This window comes from Triturus cristatus, chromosome 3_1 (genome assembly GCF_964204655.1).
Source record: "Triturus cristatus chromosome 3_1, aTriCri1.1, whole genome shotgun sequence".
In the NCBI taxonomy this organism is placed as follows: domain Eukaryota; kingdom Metazoa; phylum Chordata; class Amphibia; order Caudata; family Salamandridae; genus Triturus; species Triturus cristatus.
This window is the reverse complement of record NC_140583.1, coordinates 1,136,579,385-1,136,602,725: the sequence shown is the minus strand read 5'-3', so window position 1 is coordinate 1,136,602,725 and position 23,341 is coordinate 1,136,579,385. Positions and strand designations below refer to the sequence as shown.

Sequence of the window (23,341 nt, the reverse complement as noted above, 5' to 3'; positions counted from 1 at the left end):
CATTAGCAAATCCTGTAGAAAAAGCTGGCATCATGGGGCATCTCATCCAATCTACTTCAAGCCTTTACTTAAATGTATTCAGGCACTTTGGTTTGAGTGAAAGTAGGAAAAAAGTTGACCACTTAAAAAAGAAAACTGATAGGGGCCGAAAGCATGGATGCATCCCTACCCCTCTTCTTTTTAGTTTCCTTCAAAAATCAAAATAGAACATTTACAAATCCTACAGAAGGCAGACGAAATTGGCATCAGTGACCTCACATACACACATAGGGCTGTAACAGGTCTTAAACTTCTCATTTACAATTAGGAAAATAAACTAGAACTGAGCCCATCCAAGGTAAGTGTGATGATCTTTGGTTATCATTAAAAAAAACGAAAAAGTATAGCATTCTAGCAAATACCTGGTCCTATGGCTCATGGAAAAAAGAGTTATCAATATATCAGCTAAAGAAGTTGAAGCATAAAGGAGCTACAGAAGCATATGCTCTAGTTAGGTTCAATGCAAAGCTTTATAGCCTTTCAGCAATCCCGATCCTGAGTGTAATCAGGGTGAAATGAACTCCATGAATGTCTTAAGGACATCAATGCTTTCCTGACCGTTTTTCACGTACACTTGAACTTATAGGGGCAGATTTATGATAACTGGCGCATCCCTGCATATCAGCAGGGATGCGCCAGTTATTATGCGCCACAGCTGCGCCACCATGGATGCGCCGCATTTATATTGCGGCGCACCAAGGGGCAAAAATGGCACAGATGCGTGACGCATCTGTGCCGTAAAAGTGGCGCATTGCTGGAGTTGCGTCGCAAGCGCGACGCAGCTCCAGCAATGTTCTGGGGGGCCCTATCTGTACAATGCTGCGTCAATCCTTACGCCTGCTTCAAGCAGGCGCAGGGTTTTGACGCAGCATGGGCCTAAAAGTGACTGAGTGAAATCTTGTAGATTTCACTCACCACTTTTAGGAGGCGTTCCTGCGCCGGAACGCCCCCACCTGCCCTGGAACGCCTACATGTGGCGCAGGGCTTTACAACGTGACGCATCTCCCAGATGCGTCACGTTGTAAATACCCCGCACCATGGCGCAGGATTTGCGCCGCTGCTGCGTCACAAAAGTGACGCAACGGCGGCGCAAAAGTGGTGCAAGTGCAACATAAATCTGCCCCATAGAGTGCAATACGTTTCATAAGTTCTTTCATTTCTCCCAGGGCTCCTTGAAGTCACAGATTTGACTGGGATTTGGATTAATCCATTAAGATCTTGTGTGTAAAGTATTTCTTTTTAGCAAAGTAGTTTCTTGCCAAAAAAGCAAACCTGGAATGCAAAATTCAGTGATTGAGCCTGTCCTGACATTTGATCGCCACTCCTTATATCCCTGAGCCACATACCTCACAAACTCAGTCAAGGATTTGGAGGCACATTCAAATTAGCATAGTAATCTCTCATATATAGCTCTGAAATCCTCTTTAAGGACGCAGGTTTGGCTCCTTAGCAGGACTGCAGATATTTTAGAACCGGCAAAAAGCAAATACCTGCATAATGCTATGGACTCTTCTAATACCTTGTCTGTTCAGCAATATTTATTAGAGCCCCTGTGGAAACAACTTAGGGGCAGATTTACAAGAAAGTAACGCATCTGTGAAGATGCGTCACTTTCCCTGCGCCACTTTGAGGAACCCTTGCGCCACTATGGATGCGCTGTATTTACAATACGGCGCACCATGGCGCAAGGATTGACAGGTGCGTCAGAAATTATGACGCATCTGTTGACGCAAAAGTCACGCATTGCTTGAGTCATGTCGCAAGCACGACGCAACTCCAGCAATGCAGGGGGATGCCTATCCTCATTGTGGTGCGTCACTCCTTACGCTTGCTTCAAGCAGGCGTAAGAATTTGACGCAGTGGCGTCCTAGAAGTGGTGCAGTGAAATCCTGTAGATTTCACTGCGTCACTTCTATGAGGCTTTTCTGCGTTGGAACGCCCACCCTGCATACATTATATCTGACGCAGGTATAATGTGACGCAGGGCTTTACAACGTGACGCATCTCCCTAGATGCGTCACGTTGTAAATGGGCCGCATTTTTACGCAAGGGGCTTGTAAATCTGCCCCTTAGAGTACCTACTATTCACATGCAGTTTCTACGGCTTCTAATAAAAGAACGTAGATTATCTTTGGACCACCATCAATTTTCGGGTCGAAGTTCCAGGATATGCAACTATGATCAGGATCGATCCTACATATTGTGTTTTGGTACTCAGGGCTGAGCAGCGAGAGGCATGTTTTACTCAAACAAGTGTTTCTCATGAACAATATTGGACAATGCAAGGAAGCACCGAAGATCTGCCTAAAATCTGAAAATATATTGGTCTAACATCGGACTGCTAAATTCATTTGTGAAGTTACCAGTAAACTAAATTCACAGTGATTTCAATTGCACTTATGACCATATTTCCAATGCCATTGCATTACTCGAGCCACCAAGACTTGGAAGTTGGTGTTACTTTTAGTGTCTGCGCCTATGAACTTTATAATATATTTAATATTATCATCTTGTATTTTTATACTAGCCTTAATCGGAGATTTTCACATTGTGGTCTTATCTGCAGAAGGCTGAGTCAGCATGGTCTGGAAGTCCTACATATTAATTTATCCAAGATAACTGGTTATTATTTTAACATCAGTGTCATTATGAGATGTGTATATTGTATTGTGGTATAAGATAATGTCGGTTGAATCAATTTGCACTATGACAACATTTTATGTGTATTTTATGTCAGGCTTTAATGAATCCAACATAATATATTACTTACAAGCTTTTCTCTGTGTTTTTCAAACACACACTATGTCACTAGATAAGATACATGGACTAGTCAGCACACTGCAGGTGTCTCATGAATACCCTGTTCATTAAAACATTCCACAATAATATATATTTCTTCACATGTGAAAGAAGGAAAAAGAAAATCAAGTTCAACAATTAAAATCTCAGTCTGCCTAGAAAGAACATGTTCATGTGTCACAAAAGAAGCTTGCAAACAACAATACAAATTTTGAAATTCAGGTATACATTAGCTGTAGTCCATCTAAATGTGAAATATCATAATTTCCCTCTACAAAAAGTATTAGCATGTCTATGCGTGAACTGTGGTGTTAATGCAAACATTTTTAACATATAAAACCGTTCCCCACCACTAACTTCTACTTTAATCTACCGGAAGACACTCTAGTGAATGCACTGAATGGTTTGGTTAAGCACACAAGACTAATTCCAATAACCAAAAACACTTGTAACCGTAGGTTCCAGAGCAGTGTGCTTCCAGGCGTAAACGTCTTGTCAGGAGTCGTAGGTGCTTTACAAATACAATTTAAATGCAATAAATTAAGATTAAAATTCCATCGAAGTATCAAACCATGAGAGAGCTGCCAACAAATGTATTGCACCAGGTTTGCAAATAGCTCGAGAAACGCTTGTGAAACGAGTGAAGTTGTCAACTGGCTAAATGTATTCGCTTCTTTTTCTAGTAGTTTTATATTTAAACTGCTCCTATTTCATTTAAATTATTTTGACCTCATCTGATGCACCAGCTGTGCATATTCATTTCATGTCTTTATGAATGAGTCAAGCCTTCCCACAGAGAGTAGGCAGCTGTCATTTAAAATTGAGAACAGGCGCAGTCGTATGCTTAAACAATATGACAGCCCTTGAGACATGGCTCCAAATATGGGCAGTTTAATCCATATTCGTGTCAAGATAGATGTACCATCCGTTTCTCATGTAAATTCACGATGTCTCCTTTTCTAGTCGGTCCCATGACATTTGCAGTGTCAACAGACCTTTAACGCTATCAGGGATATGGCTTTTCAATAGCTACATCTGGCGCTCTCACTGCAGGAGAGAAGTGAGCATCTCTGTTCTCGGTGGACATGTCTATTGCTTTGAGCGCTTTTCACAGTTTCACAAAGGCCAGGCATTTACTCAGCTGCCAAATGAAGGGAAAACATGCCCTTCGAATCAGCATGGTGTATTGGATTACACGTATGTAATGAAAGGGAGCGATGCCTTTCTGGCACGAAAGGTCACATCTTTCATCCTTTTTCCTGAAAGAGTTTTGGTTGTAAGCATTTCATTTTCTAATTTATTTAATTGAACGGGCTGTGCTTTGTGCTGAATTCCAAATACTGTATATGTTTCACAGAAAATTACATTTCTTAAAGAACATTTCAATAGCAGACAAAGGTAAAAAATTAAGTATTACAGAAAAATAATTACTCGCAAAATCTCTATCTACAAGGTTTCTATAGCCAAGTTATATTTTGGAGTTGTCAGATGAAATTAACTGGAAAATGCAGCTATTAGAAAAGATGATTTTGTATACAATTAACTTCTCTTTGGTGGCCGAATTTTATCAGAACAACTTGTGTATGATTTTGAACCTCAAAAAAAGCTGTAGATGTTTTTTCTTCAGAAAAGCTCAACTGGCAAATTCTGCTCATAAACGCCTTCTTTGGAGACTAACCTAGCTCCACTGGTTGTAAACCTAAATATGTTTCAAGGACTATAAACGAAAGTGGAGTGTTACCTATTTCACCTTTTTCAATGAATGATTTACCCTAAAAGGTATTCACATCCTTTACTCAGACTAGATAGCATGCTTTACCATTGGGGTCGCTGCCGCCTGGTAATTTAATATGGATAGGCATGCTTAGCACTAGCCTTGTTTATGTGTAACTACCTCATCTATTATTTCCAGCCAGTTATTACAGTTTTGCTGATAGTGTCTGCCCCATTTGAAGTCAACCCTTTCAGTTTCAATGCTTCAATATGAGGCAGATGTGTATGCCTACAGTATCTACTGTAAATTAGTCACCATGTTCTCTTTTGGATAAATGAGCCCACTGTGATCCTGTAATTTGGGAAATGATCCAATGCGGCTGTTTCCACATATGCCAGTAAAACACATGCGTTACAACGTATGCTCAATTACAACGCGTAGCATTTACTACACATTTTTACTATGCATATGCTTTTTCCACGCATGCCTTTACAACGTTAATTTCGTTGTAACGGTATACATGGTAAAGGCATATATGTAGTAGAAAAGGCATATGCGTGGAAACAGCAGTGATGGTAGGCAATCCACGACGTTAGAGGAAACAGAGAGACTCCTCTGCTTCCTCACAACAATGTGCACTGCCCGTCAGACCAGCTGCCCACCCTAGGAGAGAGGTAGGGGAACTGAGCCTGGGGTGGGGTCTATTATTTTAGGGATTTGGGTTAAAGAAGGGCTGGGGACAGAGGGGTGCACAGGGGTAGTGTTTTAGGGTTTAGGGTAGGGGAAGGGCTGGAGGCAGGATGGGAGTGCAGGGGTAGTGATTTATGGTTTATGGGAGGGGGACGGGGAAGGCTGGGCTTCAGGGGGTCATGCAGTGGTAGGGTTTTAGGGTTTAACACAGGGGAAGGGTATCTTTTTAGAAAAGTTGGGGGCCGGAGTGGGTGTGTCAGGGACCAGGATTAGGGTTTAGGGTAGGGGTCTGGGAAACATGCCATGCATATGCCTTTAACAAACATGCTGTTAGAATCCGGGGTCTCTGGTTGGCGCAGGTATGCACTTGCGCCAAGCAGGGACCCTTTCCTCTAAGTCAGGGCAAAGGATCCCCTCTTTAAAAATAACCCCTGCTCACCCTCTAGGTAACGTGGCGCGAGCAGTCAGGCTAAATTTCCAGAGGGCATATAGGTTAAGCGTTCAAGTTGTCCCACACAATAATCACCTCCCCACCACACAAAGACACAAGGCTGTATTACTGTAAAAATATAGGTCTTTATATAAAAGGTTTGCTTTTAGGCAGGTTGCACAAATACAGTTCTCTTGGTAAAGGTACGTTCCAGTTACTTTTATAGGCTTAAGGGCAATCCACAGGTCTTTAACTGCCGCAGTTCAATGTAAAATAAGGTCTTTTGGCTGGTTGTGTGCTTCGTAGCGCTTTAAATCCGCTCTTGGGGGTTATTCTGGTGCCCCGTGCCGTTACCCACGCTTCTCGCGTGAGGTACGCTTTGCCAGGCCTTAAGCCAGACGGGCCGTACTGGCTGGGACGCTCCGAACGTACGTTGGGCTTCGAATGCTGAATCTCACGCTTCACGCGTGAGCGTGGCTTATGCTCTTCAATACTGTACGGTCCGTACAGTCCCAGACACGCGCCGTACCCAGGCAGCAGCGCTTGTACGGTACGAACCCTCGCAGCGCGAACCCACGCCACACCACAAGGTCCTCAACGCAGGTACGTCTCCAGGAGGGTATGTCACGGGGGAAGTAGGTTGCAATTTTGGACACTTGGGAAGCAAGTACGGCTCAAACCAACGGGCCGGACTTCGAGGCTTTACAGCTTAGTACGGTTCGAACAGAGTTGGGCACGGGCCGTACCAGGTCACAAGCACAAAATCCTGCACCAGTAGAACCGCACGGCACCAAGGCAGGGACGCACAGTACAAAGCAGGTACCGACCGTACCTCAGCGCACTTGGGCAAAATACCTTTGATCTTTCACGGCAAGTGTTCGCGGCGGCCTGCAGAAGTCAGCCACGAGTGTCCCACGTCGCGTCTTGGTCACAGCTCCTCCGTGGACGTGGAGGCTTCGTGGGGGCACTCCTTGACTCCTCAGCACACCAGCGAGGCAGCAGCAGAAGGGGGGCAGCCTGGGGGCAAGATCTCAGGGCAGCGCGCTGTCAGCTTCGTCCGGATGGGGCGAACAGTGCCCACGTCTTCACGGGGATCTCTGCGGCCCGAGGGGGTGGCAGAGCTCGATGCTCAGACAGGGGATCTCCTCCTCACTTTGCGAGCGACGGCTCACGGGGGTAGTTGCTCACTTTGTTTAGGCCGGTGGGCCCGCACTGTGTTTGCAGTCACGTCCAGCGGCAGATGGTCGCGTTGTTTAGGGAGATTAGGGCTTAAGGTTCTCCAGAGTTAGCGGTGTAGGCTCACCCACGGCAGTCTCTTCTCCTGCAAGGGGGGGGTAGCGCCCAATGTTCCTGGGGCGCAGTTCAGGAGGCAAGTTCTCTAGCAAGCCCTTGGAGATTAGTTCAGCACAAGTTACAAACAAAGTCTTTTCTTTAAGTCCTCTTCCTCTCCTTCCAGCAGACAGGCACCCACTGCAGGCCAGTCTCTCAGGCAGAGAGATAGTACTCCTCCTTCAGCTTCTCCAGGTCCTTCTCCTTCAGGCAGAGGTTTGTCGTAGTGCAAACAGGATCTGATTTCTTAGGAGCCAGGCTCCTACTTTTATACACCAATTCTTTTGTTCTTTAGCGCCAGGGGGCCTGGGCCTGGCTCAGTCCAGTTTTTGGAGCACTTTGTTGTGGTGACTCTGTGCTTTCCTTTCAGCAGCAGGGCAGAGACATCAGCCGCTCCACAGGGGTGGCGCCGGCTTTGTGCTGGCAGAGCACAGGTCTATTCAAGAGTCAGGGTGTACTCCTCCCACCCATCCTAGTGTAATCTCCCTACCCACCACCTGGCAGCCAACCTGTCTCCTGGAATTCCCCAGCCCTGCTCCTTACTGTTGCTAGGCAGAACACACACACACAGCGCAGAGGCGGACTGAATGGCCAGATCAGTAAATACTAACTTTCTAAAAGTAGTATTTACAAACACAGGATATTAAAATAAACTTTACTAAAAGAAGTATTTTATTATTCTGAGTTCAGGCATACTAAACATGACTTTCTACCATGCTCTATGAGTCCACTGGGGTCACAGCGTGTAGTGACTCCAGCAGCCCATTCTGGCCTATGGAGAGCAGGTAGCCTTCAATAGTGAAAAACGAAAATGGCTGTAATTCACTATTAAGACATGCCATACACATCAGGGCATGTCCTACCTTATGCCTACAATGCACCCTGCCTTGGGCCTTCCAGAGGGGTGACTAATATGTAGTTAAGGGAAGGTTTAGGGACTGGCAAGTGGGGGCACGTGCGCAGTCAGCGCGACAGTACCAGACTGCGCGCAGGTTCTGCAGTGGCAGACCCTAGACATATTTTACTAGGCCACTTCTGTGGGTGGCACAACCAGTGCTGCAGGCCCACCAGCGGTATTTGTATTTACAAGCCCTGGCACTCCTGGTGCACATTACTAGGGGCTGACAGTAAACCAAATGACTCAATCATGGACACCAATCAATGTATACATTTTTAAAAGGGAGCACTTGCACTGTGGCACTGATCAGCAGTGTCACAGTGCTCTGAGCAGCTAACACCAACAAAACACAATGAGGCACATCAGCAAAAAGTGGAAGGGAAACTCACGCCAAGGTGCCAGGTCTAACACGTGTCCCCTCCAGCTGAAATGTGGGGACAACTACCCTACCCCAGGGAGTTCCTCTTCACTAAGGCGGAAAAACCTGGACAGACCGTCAGCATTGGCGTGATCTGTGCCAGGGCGATGTTCCACCATAAAGTCCATACCCTGTAGGGAGATGGACCACCTCAACATTTTTGGGTTTTCACCCCTCATTTGCATCAACCATCTGAGGGGCCTGTGGTCGGTCTGAACCCGGAAGTGAGACCCAAACAAGTAGGGTCTTAGCTTCTTCAGCGCCCAGACCACAGCAAACGCTTCCCGCTCTATCGCACTCCACCTCTGTTCCCGTGGAAGTAACCGTCTACTAATAAAGGCTACAGGTTGGTCCCAGCCCTCCTCAGTCATCTGTGAGAGAACAGCCCCTACACCATGCTCTGATGCGTCTGTCTGCACTAGGAATTCCTTGGAGAAGTCAGGAGCCAAGAGCACGGGCGCCGTGCACATGGCAGTTTTCAGGGTGTCAAAGGCCTTCTGACAGGTGTCAGTCCATATCACTTTTCTGGGCTGCTTCTTCGAAGTCAGCTCTGTCAAGGGGGCAACGATGCTGCCATACCCCTTGACAAACCTCCTGTAGTACCCAGTGAGTCCTAAAAAGGCCCTCACCTCCGTCTGGGTCTTTGGGGGCTCCCAAGCCAGGATGGTTTCTATCTTGGGTTGTAGGGGCGCCACCTGGCCGCTCCCCACCTGGTGTCCCAAGTACACCACGGACCCCTGCCCGATCTGACACTTGCTTGCCTTGATCGTGAGGCCTGCCTTGCGCAGTGCCATCAACACTTCCCAGAGATGTTGCAGATGTTCTTCCCATGTGCCGCTGAACACTGCGATGTCATCCAGGTATGCTGCGCTGAACTCGGTCAGTCCAGCCAACACCTGGTTGACCAACCTCTGGAAGGTGGCAGGGGAATTCTTCATCCCAAATGGCATGACACGGAACTGGAAATGCCCATCTGGTGTGGAGAATGCAGACCTCTCTTTGGCCCCATCAGTTAAGGCGATCTGCCAGTACCCAGACATTAGATCAAACATGCTGAGGTACCGGGCAGCCCCTAACCGATCGATGAGCTCATCAGCTCTGTGGACGGGGTGCGCGTCAGTGTTCGTGACTGAATTGAGTCCTCTGTAGTCCACACAGAACCGGAGTTCGGGTGTGGCACCCGGCGCTGCAGCCTTTGGGACCAAGACCACTGGGCTGGCCCAAGAACTGATGGAGGACTCAACCACCCCAAGAGCAAGCATCTTTGAGACCTCCTCTTTGATGCAGGCTCTGACCCTGTCAGTTACCCTGTAAGCCTTGTGCTTCACAGGTAAGCTGTCTCCTGTATCCACATCATGGACGCACCAAGCTGTGATACCCGGAACCAGGGAGAACAGGTCAGGAAACTGCCCCAGCAGCTGGCGGCAGTCATCCTGTTGCTCAGGGGTCAGGGTGGGTGAGAGGTTAACTCCATCCACTGACCCGTCCTGCTCTGAGGCTACCAAGAGGTCAGGAAGAGGTTCTGACTCCTCCTCCGTCCCATCATCGGTGGCCAAGAGCATGCCCACTTCAGACCTCTCCAAGAGGGGCTTGAGGCGATTGACATGTAGGACCCTTAAGGGGTTCCTAGGAGACTGCAAGTTCACTAAGTAGGTGACAGAACTCTTTCGCTCCACAATCTCAAAGGGTCCTGTCCACTTGTCCTGGAGTGCACAAGGCTCCACAGGGGCAAGGACCCATACCTTTTGACCAGGTTGAAGCTCAACCAGAGTGGCATTCTGGTCGTACCACCGCTTCATTTCCTCCTGGCTGGCTTCCAGATTTGCCTCAGCAAGTTGCCTGAAACGCCTAGTCTGGTTCCTGAAGGCCAGCATGTAACTAAATACATTCTGGGGAGGTTTCCTGGGAGATTGCTCCCAGCCTTCCTTGACCAGACTCAGAGGTCCACGTGCAGGGTGACCATACAGAAGCTCAAAGGGACTGAACCCCAGAGACTTCTGTGGCACTTCACGGAACGCAAAGAGAAGGCATGGTAAGAGGACGTCCCACTTACGCCTCATTGGTCCTTCAAGGCCCATGATCATGCCCTTTAGGGTTCGGTTGAATCGCTCAACCAACCCGTTTCCTTGTGGATGGTAAGGGGTGGTGAACTTGTATGTCACACCACACTCTTGCCAAAGGGATTTCATATATTTCAATATGAAATTGGTCCCCCTATCGGACACCACCTCTAGAGGGAATCCTACTCGTGAGAAAATTCCCATCAGTGCTCGTCCCACCACGGGGGCCGTCACTGTCCTCAGAGGGATGGCTTCAGGGTACCGGGTGGCATGGTCCACCAAGACCAGGATAAACCTGTTGCCCATGGCTGTCTTGGGGTCCAGTGGCCCCACAATGTCAATACCCACTCGCTGGAATGGGGTACTGACCACAGGGAAAGGTTGGAGTGGAGCTTTCAGCTTCCTTCCACTCTTGCCACTTGCCTGGCAAGTCTGGCATGTCCTGCAGTGAGTATCAGAACTCCTGCGCATTTGGGGCCAATAGAAGTGGGTGACAAGCCTTTCAAAGGTCTTGTCCTGCCCCAAATGTCCTGCTAATGGTACGTCGTGAGCCAGCCCCAGTAGGAAAGTTCTGAACTTCTGGGGTACCACCAGCGCACGGGCTGACCCAGGTTCAGCAACCTTAGGCTCTGAGTACAGGAGGTCGTTCTCCCAGTAGATCAAGTGAGTTCTGGACTGATCACCATTGGCCTGGGCTGCAGCCTGCTGCCGCATACCCTCTAGAGAGGGGCACTCTTTCTGCTCCCTGCAGAATTCCTCCCTGGAGGGGCCTCCCTCTTGCTGCCAATGGGTCAGCTCAGGCAGGTCCCCCAGTTCGGCTATCTGTTCCCCGGTAGGCTCCAGGGCATCCCCCTCAAGGTCTGCTTCCTCCTGGGCCGTGGGAACTTCAGGAGCCGGTTTCCCGTGCCTCCCTTGCCCTCTCTCTAAGGCCGGTTCCTGGGCCTCTCCCTCAGGCTCCAGGGTCCCTTCAACACCCCTACTGGCTGCCATTGACCGTGTGGTCACGCGCGCCCAATCAGGTAAGCCCACCATCCGCAGATGGGCTGTCTTCTCCACCTTTTCCCAAGGGGAGCTCTCCAAGTCATTCCCTAGGAGACAGTCTACAGGCATGGCAGTTCTCACAGCGACTTGCAGAGTACCAGAGACCCCCCCCCACTCAAAGGGAACTTGAGCCATTGGACAATGACTCTCCGTGTTGTCAGCATTGACAACCCGACAATAGGCATGGGGTACGACCTGCTCTTGAGATACCAGGTGCTGCCGCACTGCAGTCACGCTGGCTCCTGTGTCTCTAAGATCCTCTACCTTCTTCCCATTGACGGTCACCACTTGCCCATATTTCTTAGTGTTAGAGGGCAAGTTGGCTTGGGGGACCATCTCACTGTCTCCTAGTGAGACTAAGGTCATCTGGACGGGGTCCCACCCACCATGGACTTCTACCTCCTCCCCAAAGGCTACTGTAGCCACTTGCCTGGGTGGAGCACCAGTGGGTGCGGGTTTCACATATTGGCGACACTTGGGATCACTGGCAAAGTGACCTAGTTTACCACATTTATAACATTGAGGGGGCCCCTTGGGAACAGGTTTACCTGTCGGGGCCCCTGTCTGCTTCGGGGGTGGGGGAGGCTGAGAACCTTTCTGCTGGTTCCCTTGGGTATTACTTTGGGGGCCTTTTTGGAACCCTTTCTGTTTTCCCCTGTCCCCCCCACTCTTCTGCTGGGGACCCTGCCCACCTTTGGCGGAGTCTCCCACGTGACCCTTGTGGACCCTGGTGCTGAGCCAGCGGTCCGCCTCCTCAGCAAGCTTCCTAGGGTTAGTCAGCTTGCTATCTATCAGGTGTTGGCGTAGCTCAGGAAAACAATTAAGCGACAAGTGCTCCCATGCAATTAAATCAAAGAGACCTTGGTAATCATTAACTTTGCTACCCTTCACCCAGCCATCCAGTGCTCTGCAGAAAAAGGTTACATACTCCACATACGTACCCCCCGCAATCTTGGTACACCCCCTGAACCTCTGTCTATACATTTCAGGAGTTAGCCCATATCTGGTCATTAAAGCTTCTTTCATGTGGGGGTAAGAATTCTGCATGTCTAAGGGCAAATCTAAAAGTGTGTCCCGCCCCTCACTGAGGAACCGTCCCCACAACCCCGCTCCCCAGTCTTTCTCAGGGACCCGGTGGGAGGACATGGCTACCTCATAGGCCCGGAACCATTGCCCTATGTCATCATTCCTGAAGAACTCTTTAACTACATCTTTTGGGATGTACACCCTTGACTCTACCTGCACCGGCGTTGCGCTGCCACCAGAGGGAGTGTTCTCCAAACTTTTCTCTTTTATCGCCACTTCCCTCATTCTGGCGTCGTGCTCCATCAGAGCCTTTCTCTCTTCCAGAGCTATTTTCTTTTCTTCCAGAGCCATTTTTAGTTTCGCCAAAGTGACTTCTTGTTCTCTTGCAGCCTGTCTGTCTGCCAGCTTTCCTGGCGACAGGTCTCTGCCAAAGCTGTGGATGCTCTCTGCTGGCTCCACTGGCACAATCTCTGGTACACCATCACCAGCTGCACCCCTTCATTCCATCCAGGCTCTCAGCGCCTTGTAGAGGTCTGGTTTGTTTTTGCATCCTGCATGTGGAACCTTGAACTTCATGCAGAAGTACTTGAGTTGCTTTTTTGTGTAGTCGTCCAGTTTTGATGCATCCCATTCCAATTCCATCCCAAAGGCTTCAGATGCTGTGCTGGTTGAGCCCGGCATGGCTTCAACGCAAGGGATCTTTTCTTGGCAGGCAAAATTAAATTGCAAAGTTCTGTGGTTCAAGCTACTGGACTGTCTACTGTGCAATGGTCAGTAATCACTGCGCAGACACCAAGAACGCAAATCCGTAAATCCGCACCGCTGCCACCAATGTTAGAATCCGGGGTCTCTGGTTGGCGCAGGTATGCACTTGCGCCAAGCAGGGACCCTTTCCTCTAAGTCAGGGCAAAGGATCACCTCTTTAAAAATAACCCCTGCTCACCCTCTAGGTAACGTGGCGCGAGCAGTCAGGCTAAATTTCCAGAGGGCATATAGGTTAAGCGTTCAAGTTGTCCCACACAATAATCACCTCCCCACCACACAAAGACACAAGGCTGTATTACTGTAAAAATATAGGTCTTTATATAAAAGGTTTGCTTTTAGGCAGGTTGCACAAATACAGTTCTCTTGGTAAAGGTACGTTCCAGTTACTTTTATAGGCTTAAGGGCAATCCACAGGTCTTTAACTGCCGCAGTTCAATGTAAAATAAGGTCTTTTGGCTGGTTGTGCGCTTCGTAGCGCTTTAAATCCGCTCTTGGGGGTTATTCTGGTGCCCCGTGCCGTTACCCACGCTTCTCGCGTGAGGTACGCTTTGCCAGGCCTTAAGCCAGACGGGCCGTACTGGCTGGGACGCTCCGAACGTACGTTGGGCTTCGAATGCTGAATCTCACGCTTCACGCGTGAGCGCGGCTTATGCTCTTCAATACTGTACGGTCCGTACAGTCCCAGACACGCGCCGTACCCAGGCAGCAGCGCTTGTACGGTACGAACCCTCGCAGCGCGAACCCACGCCACACCACAAGGTCCTCACCGCAGGTACGTCTCCAGGAGGGTATGTCACGGGGGAAGTAGGTTGCAATTTTGGACACTTGGGAAGCAAGTACGGCTCAAACCAACGGGCCGGACTTCGAGGCTTCACAGCTTAGTACGGTTCGAACAGAGTTGGGCACGGGCCGTACCAGGTCACAAGCACAAAATCCTGCACCAGTAGAACCACACTGCACCAAGGCAGGGACGCACAGTACAAAGCAGGTACGGACCGTACCTCAGCGCACTTGGGCAAAATACCTTTGATCTTTCACGGCAAGTGTTCGCGGCGGCCTGCAGAAGTCAGCCACTAGTGTCCCACGTCGCGTCTTGGTCACGGCTCCTCCGTGGAAGTGGAGGCTTCGTGGGGGCACTCCTTGACTCCTCAGCACACCAGCGAGGCAGCAGCAGAAGGGGGGCTGCCTGGGGGCAAGATCTCAGCGCAGTGCGCTGTCGGCTTCGTCCGGATGGGGCGAACAGTGCCCACGTCTTCACGGGGATCTCTGCGGCCCGAGGGGGTGGCAGAGCTCGATGCTCAGACAGAGGATCTCCTCCTCACTTTGCGAGCGACGGCTCACGGGGGTAGTTGATCACTTTGTTTAGGCCGGTGGGCCCGCACTGTGTTTGCAGTCACGTCCAGCGGCAGATGGTCGCGTTGTTTAGGGAGATTAGGGCTTAAGGTTCTCCAGAGTTAGCGGTGTAGGCTCACCCACGGCAGTCTCTTCTCCTGCAAGGGGGGGGTAGCGCCCAATGTTCCTGGGGCGCAGTTCAGGAGGCAAGTTCTCTAGCAAGCCCTTGGAGATTAGTTCAGCACAAGTTACAAACAAAGTCTTTTCTTTAAGTCCTCTTCCTCTCCTTCCAGCAGACAGGCACCCACTGCAGGCTAGTCTCTCAGGCAGAGAGACAGTACTCCTCCTTCAGCTTCTCCAGGTCCTTCTCCTTCAGGCAGAGGTTCGTCGTAGTGCAAACAGGATCTGATTTCTTATGAGCCAGACTCCTACTTTCATACACCAATTCTTTTGTTCTTTAGCGCCAGGGGGCCTGGGCCTGGCTCAGTCCAGTTTTTGGAGCACTTTGTTGTGGTGACTCTGCGCTTTCCTTTCAGCAGCAGGGCAGAGACATCAGCCGCTCCACAGGGGGCGGCACCGGCTTTGTGCTGGCAGAGCACAGGTCTATTCAAGAGTCAGGGTGTACTCCTCCCACCCATCCTAGTGTAATCTCCCTACCCACCACCTGGCAGCCAACCTGTCTCCTGGAATTCCCCAGCCCTGCTCCTTACTGTTGCTAGGCAGAACACACACACACAGCGCAGAGGCGGACTGAATGGCCAGATCAGTAAATACTAACTTTCTAAAAGTAGTATTTACAAACACAGGATATTAACCCCTTGTGTGCCCATGACGAGCTGGACTCGTCATGGGCCGCGGTTGCGCTATGCCTATGACGAGTCCAGCTCGTCATGAACCCCGCCCGCTAATGCAACGGCCGGCACAGGGCGGGAAAGGGCGTGGCACACAAGGGGTTAAAATAAACTTTACTAAAAGAAGTATTTTATTATTCTGAGTTCAGGCATACTAAACATGACTTTCTACCATGCTCTATGAGTCCACTGGGGTCACAGCGTGTAGTGACTCCAGCAGCCCATTCTGGCCTATGGAGAGCAGGTAGCCTTCAATAGTGAAAAACGAAAATGGCTGTAATTCACTATTAAGACATGCCACACACATCAGGGCATGTCCTACCTTATGCCTACAATGCACCCTGCCCTTGGGCCTACCAGAGGGGTGACTAATATGTAGTTAAGGGAAGGTTTAGGGACTGGCAAGTGGGGGCACTTGCGCAGTCAGCGCGACAGTACCAGACTACGCGCAGGTTATGCAGTGGCAGACCCTAGACATATTTTGCTAGGCCGCTTCTGTGGGTGGCACAACCAGTGCTGCAGGCCCACCAGCGGTATTTGTATTTACAAGCCCTGGCACTCCTGGTGCACTTTACTAGGGGCTGACAGTAAACCAAATGACTCAATCATGGACACCAATCAATGTATACATTTTTAAAAGGGAGCACTTGCACTGTGGCACTGATCAGCAGTGTCACAGTGCTCTGAGAAGCTAACACCAACAAAACACAATGAGGCACATCAGCAAAAAGTGGAAGGGAAACTCACGCCAAGGTGCCAGGTCTAACACATGCTTTTTCAACACCAATTATTGTAAATGCATGCTTGGTAAAGACATATTCGTTGGAATAACATGGGTGGGAAAGGTTAGCGTTGTACTGGCATTCGTGTTGCGATGCATGCGTTACAAGGGGATGCGATGTAATGCCATACACCCCTCTAATCTTGTAAACTGAAATGAGCAGTTACCCTACATAGACTAGACCCCTCAAGTGTGTAACATCCTTCCAGGGCAAAGTCATCCGTACAGTCTTCTCGGGGGTCTGTTGTTTCATTTCTGTTTAGATAATATGAGCTCTATAAACTGATTTGTTCAGGATAGAGAAACTCACAAGATTTCCTCCCCCCGCCCCCCCCCCCCATTTATGCTCATTAGAATATGTGAAAATCTTTGGAACATGAATTCATATACTGTCTCATAAGGCATAAAAGGAAATATTAAGTGCCCTGGGAGAAGGCATTACGCTCACTTTGAATATCAAACCCTTTTATTCAAGGAAAGGTTGAATGTAGCTCTCTTATTGACAGGTGCTTGACAAACCTTTGTAGATCTGGGAGATTGCATGTTTGTATAGTGGAGCCGCTGTTATTCCAAGTTCCAAGAGGGATTCCCCTACCAAGTCAAGCATCTTAGCATCTTTCTTCACAAGTACAAGTCTAACAGTTCTTTTGGGTGGATTTGGAGGCAGGGACATCTTTACATCCTTCAAAACTGACGATCAAAAATGGGGAAATTATCCAATAATGACAAACATCAAGCACAGACCCATCTATACCCCTACCCTTGCCGCAAACCTCAATTGATCGAATGCTCCTGAGTGCTTTTGGGGGGGTGGCCATGGAGATTGAACTCAGAGAATGACGGATGTCGCTAACCCCAGATATTTGTTGTACTGTGACTAATTTGGCCCCGCTCATAGCCAGTAGTGTTTTGGAACGTACCCCTGTAGTGAGTGTGCAAGTACCAGTAACCGAAACAAGAACTACAACAAACCCATCCCTGAGGAAGAGGGGAGAAAGCAAGGGTCCAGCAAAGCCCAGTAATCCTAAACAAGCTACAAGGGTCGGGGTAAACCAGCAAAACATTTAAAGACAGGGCATTTGTATGTCTAGACCCACTGAATAACCAGGCCCTGGACATTGGCCAAAGCCCAGAACCGGATATGGCCTTTCCGCCCTGGGTGGCTATCTTGATGGGGTACTTACGGGCCCAGATTCGAACCATCGTGAGAGACGAGCTTGCCCCTTGGAAACACCCTTGAAAGGCCCATTCAGTCTAGAGCAAGTGGAATCAACCCCTCTTCAACTACAGACACTGATGTGGCAAAGGATTTGGGAAAAAAAATGAGCCTCAAGAAGAACATTAGACCCTGGTTCTGGCCAAAGATAGAACAGACTCTGGGACCTAAGCAGGGGGAGAGGGTGCCACTAAGCAAGGGTATTTTGAGAAATAGTATGGATATAGATGGGTTCCAGGAAACATGGAGTAGGGTAGGGATTTGTAACACGAGTAGTGGTTCGGAACGTGAAGATGACCTACCATCAATAAACCTCCCTCCAGTCTCTTCCCCTTATGTAATTGTATTAGCAGGTGTACCTGGAGCCAAAGAAGGTCAGAGGGAAACTCAGCTTGAGCTAAAACCAATATGTCCGTTCAAGAGAATCATATGCCTTTTCGTCAATGGCAGAACCACTCGCACTAAGCTATATTGTTTCACTCCAGGACTCTGTATGTGGCATAAAGCCTGATTGATCCATTGTGATTTGATTTTTGATTACTTGGTATCCATGGTTGGGAGTTACTGTTGCCAATATTTTGACAATAATTATTCGCTCTGGAGCGAAAAATATGGGCCATCCTCTCACAGTTTACTGGTTTTGTGATTAAAGTATTAGCCATCCTGATGTCACATGAAAGACTGCTATCCCTTCAAACCTTATAAAACATATGAACCAGTGCTTCCACAGTTTTACATATAGGCGCTTAAAAAAATCAGGGGGAAACCCATTGGACTCAGATGTTTTACCATTCTTTATCTGTTAAATGTCCTTTGCAATTTCTGTCACCTCTAATTTCTCAATCAAACGGTTATTCTTAATGGCGTAGTCTAGGGGCAGGGGTATTCTACACAAACCTCCTCATCTCTTTCTAAGTACACACAATTTTGGATTGGTAGAGGTGTTTTACGTATGCTGCAAAGGTTTGAGCTATCTCCGGTGCAGACATCACCAGGTTGCCTGAATTGGATGAATCATCTGGACCCATCTTTCCTTTCCTTTCTATGTCCCTGCCTTGCCAGCAACTGAATCACTAAATCGCCCACATCATATAATCTATGCTGTTTTGCTACTCAGCTCTAGCCTCGTCATTCAGGGTCTGACTATATTCTTTGCTCGTGGTCAATGCAATTCGATGTGCCAAATCGACATCAGGGCCCAAGATGTAGTCCCCTTCCCAGTGGTACAGATGGCACTCTAGCTCATTGATGATTATGGCTTTTTCCTTATGTTGTCCAGCTAAAGTGTCTTTTGGACGATTGCCCTTTCAAGCTTGTGACCCAGGTGATTGACATTCCATGATAGTAGATCAAGGCCCAACGTCTTCTATGTGGTACCTAGTATATATTTGTGATTGTATCTCAAAGACCCTCATTATAGAACCTCCCTCCTCTTTTATGTTGCTATCCAATTTAATTCATGAATGCCAAACCAAATCACAGCCCCCCACATACACTGTCTCTACTGCATCATACTGGAGGCTTTGAACTACTCACAACCTCAATGCTTGAGGTGAATTTCACCCCACCCCACACAACATCAAACAAACACAAATTGAAAGTCACTAATGGAAAACATTTCTTCTCTCACTTTTGGGAACAAAAGGTGTATGACCCACTGCCCAATATACTCCAAGGTGTGCCAGGAAGAGAAGCATCTAGTGAAGACGTATAGCTCTAAAGTTCTGCTTCACCTCCATACTAGATTTCTTCTGAGTTTGATCTTTTCAGGTAAAGTCCAGAAAGGAAGTGGTATTGTGAATTTCAAACGTCCTCTGTGCAACTTCTTAGCTGCTTTGAGGATGTTGTCTCAATTCTTGTAATTAAGTATATGGGCTTTCAAAGCCATCAGAGGGGATACCATTAGGGCTTTATGTGCCCTCTCAACTTCAAACATATTTGACAGACTGTGTGGATTTGACTTGCACTGGATCCAGTCCTCCTGGAATCTCTCTCTATTGTCACCCTCAGGCTGCTTTTGAAATCCAAGGAAACGAAGATTGTTGCACCAAAAGCTGTTTTCAGCATCCTTCATCTTGCTTTCCACAATTTTAATCACTGTTATCATTTCTACTGACAGCCGTTTCAGCCCCTTAACTTTGGACTACAAGTTGTCAATGGCACATCCACACTGTGTACCCTTTCAGCCACAGTCCATAATTATGAGGTTCACCTATATTGATATTTTTTCTATTTTTCTCTCAACACCAGTTAGAGAACCATGGATAGTCACTAGCACTCAAGGGCTCCTTCATGGGCACCTCCTGTTCTAATTTTTTTTGTGCTTCATCTTGTTTTCTCACCCATTAGGGAAGATGCATTAGCATTGTGTATTGAGTTGCAGTGTTGCCTTCCTAATCCTTTGTGGACTTATCTTTAACTATCGCACTACCATCCCTGTGGCAGCACTAAAAGGCAAATAGGAGCACAATGCAGGCAGACATGAAAGATATGTCCTGGGCAGTTCTTGGGCCCCTCCCATCCATTATTCGGCTGGCCTCAGCATCACCCTATCTAGCTACTCAGAAAGCAGTAGCCTTCCAGTGTCTTACCACCAAGAGAGGTGGGAGAGGGGGCACCGTGGCCCCAGTCCATCAGACTGTTCCTCTATTTTTGTTAACTAGGCCTCCTTGCTTAGCTTTTTAACACAGTTCCAACATAGACGGTGTTCTACTAGCTCCCCCATATGATAATTAAGTTGTCCGCAGTCACTTGTGCACTGTCTGTGATGGGGTGGGGAAATGTGGAGAATGCATACCTCTCAAAGTTTTCCAACATATAGGCAGTGCTTAATTTGTAAAATATTAAGTCCAGGTGCTCACATTTTGTAGGAGGCCACACTCATTTTCCCCAGCTCCACCCACTTCTTCACTGGCTCCCCCCACATCCTCAACTGGCACTGCTGAAAGCCAGATGTAATACCTGCTCTGATTTCTTACCTTGGTAATATAATGGTTGACCTGAAACCCATGTTGGTTTTCCAAGCTCCTTGTGAAGGACATCTTTATTAAAATCAAGGCAAAACCGCAAAAGAGACTGGATGTTATGACTTTTGGAACCAAAGGTAATGAACTTTTTCTGACCGTGAAAGGCCTGACTCTAAAATAATGCTGAAATGACTACTTCTACTTCTGTTGCAATTTGTGTCTCCCCAGCCTTGATTTTTAAATAACATTCTAAACTGCTAAATTACTTGTAAAATACAGTACCACACCTTACACACTTCTCAATTTTTTTGCTCTCAGAAATTGGGGAATCCGACCACTGATATATGTAAATTTTGTTGCCGAAGAATTTTTGACACCGTAGAGCTCAGTGGTACAAGCCCACTATGACGCCATCTATCACATCAAGAATATATTGGACTCTGCTAGATGCACAATATGCACCTCTCTGGCATCTTGCACGACCTGTAATTGATTTATGCACATCATTCAGACATGTAATACGCCCAATATGGACACCTAAAACCTCTTAATATATCCATATATCAGGTCTCCAAAATGTGCATATATCATAGGTTCATGGAAAAAGCAGTGTCACAGGTATGCCTATAGTATACAATGCAGACCCTTTGTATAAGCATGGTATGTAATACTGTGGTATCTGAAATTACACTGTTAAAATGTGCAGATGACTTAAGCTTTACAGAGAATATAATGGAGGTCTCCAAACTTCACAGACCCAAGTCACAAATGTTCACCTGTGCAGTTTTCTGTTTGGACCACTCACCCTGCACTCATACAGGCATACATCTCTCCCTGCACTCATACAGGCATGCCGCTCACCCTGCAATCATACAGGCACACCGCTCACCCTGCACTCATACAGGCCCACTGCTCACCCTGCACTCATACAGGAACACCACTCATCCTGCACTCATACAGGCACGCCAGTCACCCCACACTCATACAGGCACACTGCTCGCCCTGCACTCATACAGGAACACTGCTCACCCTGCACTCATATAGGAACACAACCCACCCTGCATTCATACAGGAACACCGCTCACCCTTCACTCATACAAGCCCACCACTCACCCTGCACTTATACAGACACACCGATCACCCTGCACTCTTACAAACACAGTGCTCACCCTGAACTCATACAGGCACAGTGCTCACCGTGCACTCAAACAGGTACAGTGTTCACCCTGCACTCAAACAGGCACACCAGTCACCCTGCACTTATACAGGCACACTACTCACCCTTTACTCATACATGCACACAGGTCACCCTGCACAGCACTTACCATGCACTCATACAGGCACAGCACTCACCCTACACTCATACAGGCACGGTTCTCACAGGCACTCAAACAGGCACACCAGTCACCCTGCACTCATACATAAAGAAAACGGAAAGACTTAAAGCATACACAGGAATCTGTAGAATAGTAGATATGCATGACCACACATTAAATCCATTTAATACCTTTAGAGGAACACTGTCTTTCTGCAAACAGAACTTTTAAGGTTAAAACTGTTAATGTGCTGAGAGTCTAAAAATGAACCCTCCATGTTCCTCTTTTCAGCAGCTGAGATTAATCTGCCCGCCCGGCCTCTCTTCATTGCAGTGGGCAATGAAGACGTGAAGCACTTCTGGACACTTCTAGGGGCCCTTGCTGCCTTTAAAGTGTCTGTAGTCTGAACAGAGTAATAATGCAGTTGAACTATTTACACTCGACACGGGAGACTGGGCATCTTTGTTAACTGCAAAATTGTGACTTTCCTTGTTGAAACATATGTAAAATGCCCAAGACGAAATTACATATCTCCTAATGTAATGCAAACTTCTCTTTAAATGTGCAGGGAGGCCAGGAGCATTGTTAGACCATCTTCGGATGCAATCTCCATACCAAACTAAAAACAAAATGGCAACAACCTGTTTACACTTTACAGCATTACTGCTGTAATGTGTTAGCTGTTATTTTCACATACCTAATGCATAGGTCCTGCTCTCCCATGAGACAGTCAATCCTGTCAATGGCGATGTGCGGGCTGGGGCTGCAGCCTCGTTCCAATCTACAAAGACACTGCAGCTCCAAAGGAGTAGAGATTTGGCAGAACTGATAGGTCTGCAATCCTGCTGCTCGAGGCATCAGTATTGGCAAAAGCAATGCACACCATGCTGAGTTGCTAACAAAATGATCTGCACCTGTTACTTCTTTCACGTGCGCCAACTGCCAAATACGCTGTGGGCCCCTCCTCCAGCCCCTGCTCTTTGAAGCAAAAGCATTCCAGGCTAGAATGGGGTGGGGGAGGGATTCACGTGTTTACTGCAAATCAACCCTGCCTCACATGTCTCTGGTGCTGTGTGCACCTTGCCCCAGGCTATAGAACTTAAGGGACCTTAGAAAGCAAATACACTGGCATTGTAAAATGCCACGCCCACCATCCTGATGATACAACACTGCCTTGTGCCTCCCGGGCAAGTAAATCTCGCCGGGTTCACACATGGGCAGCTGCATTGTGCATTCACTTTCACAGTGCTTAAAAAACATGAGTTTCAGGTTACGTATTGCCTGAAACAGCTCATGGGTTTTTCTTTTGTTTACTGTACTTAGGCCAGTCTCTTAACAGCAATCGCCCCATGTAGACCCGGCCCAGAGAAATAAGTGCTGGTACTTAGTACTGGAAAGCACCAGCACACATTAAGCACTGCAAATAGGGCAGTTGTCTCTCCACCAGCCACTCACAGAGCACCAATATCAAATAACTAATCTGACTCACTGGCCCATGTCCTTCACTACCCCCTATTGGGATAGCTCACTCTTCACGGGCTGCATTTGACCCCTATCTTGGGAGGAGAAAAGTTCTTCCTCCATGGGTCTCCTGCGGCATCTCGAAACACACTCAAATGTCCACCACAACTCGAGCAGGAAACCTTATTCGTTGGAGTTCAAGGTTGGGA

General features: G+C 48.0%; 1 long non-coding RNA gene across 1 annotated transcript in view; it reads right to left on the bottom strand.

The window, feature by feature from the left end:
• Positions 1-22,551, bottom strand: part of LOC146861622 (uncharacterized) — a 35,639-nt gene extending 13,088 nt beyond the window's left edge. The window contains exon 1 of the long non-coding RNA XR_014979291.1: positions 22,369-22,551. This is a non-coding gene — a long non-coding RNA (uncharacterized LOC146861622). The remainder of the gene's footprint in view (positions 1-22,368) is intronic.
• Positions 22,552-23,341: the final 790 nt, after the last annotated feature.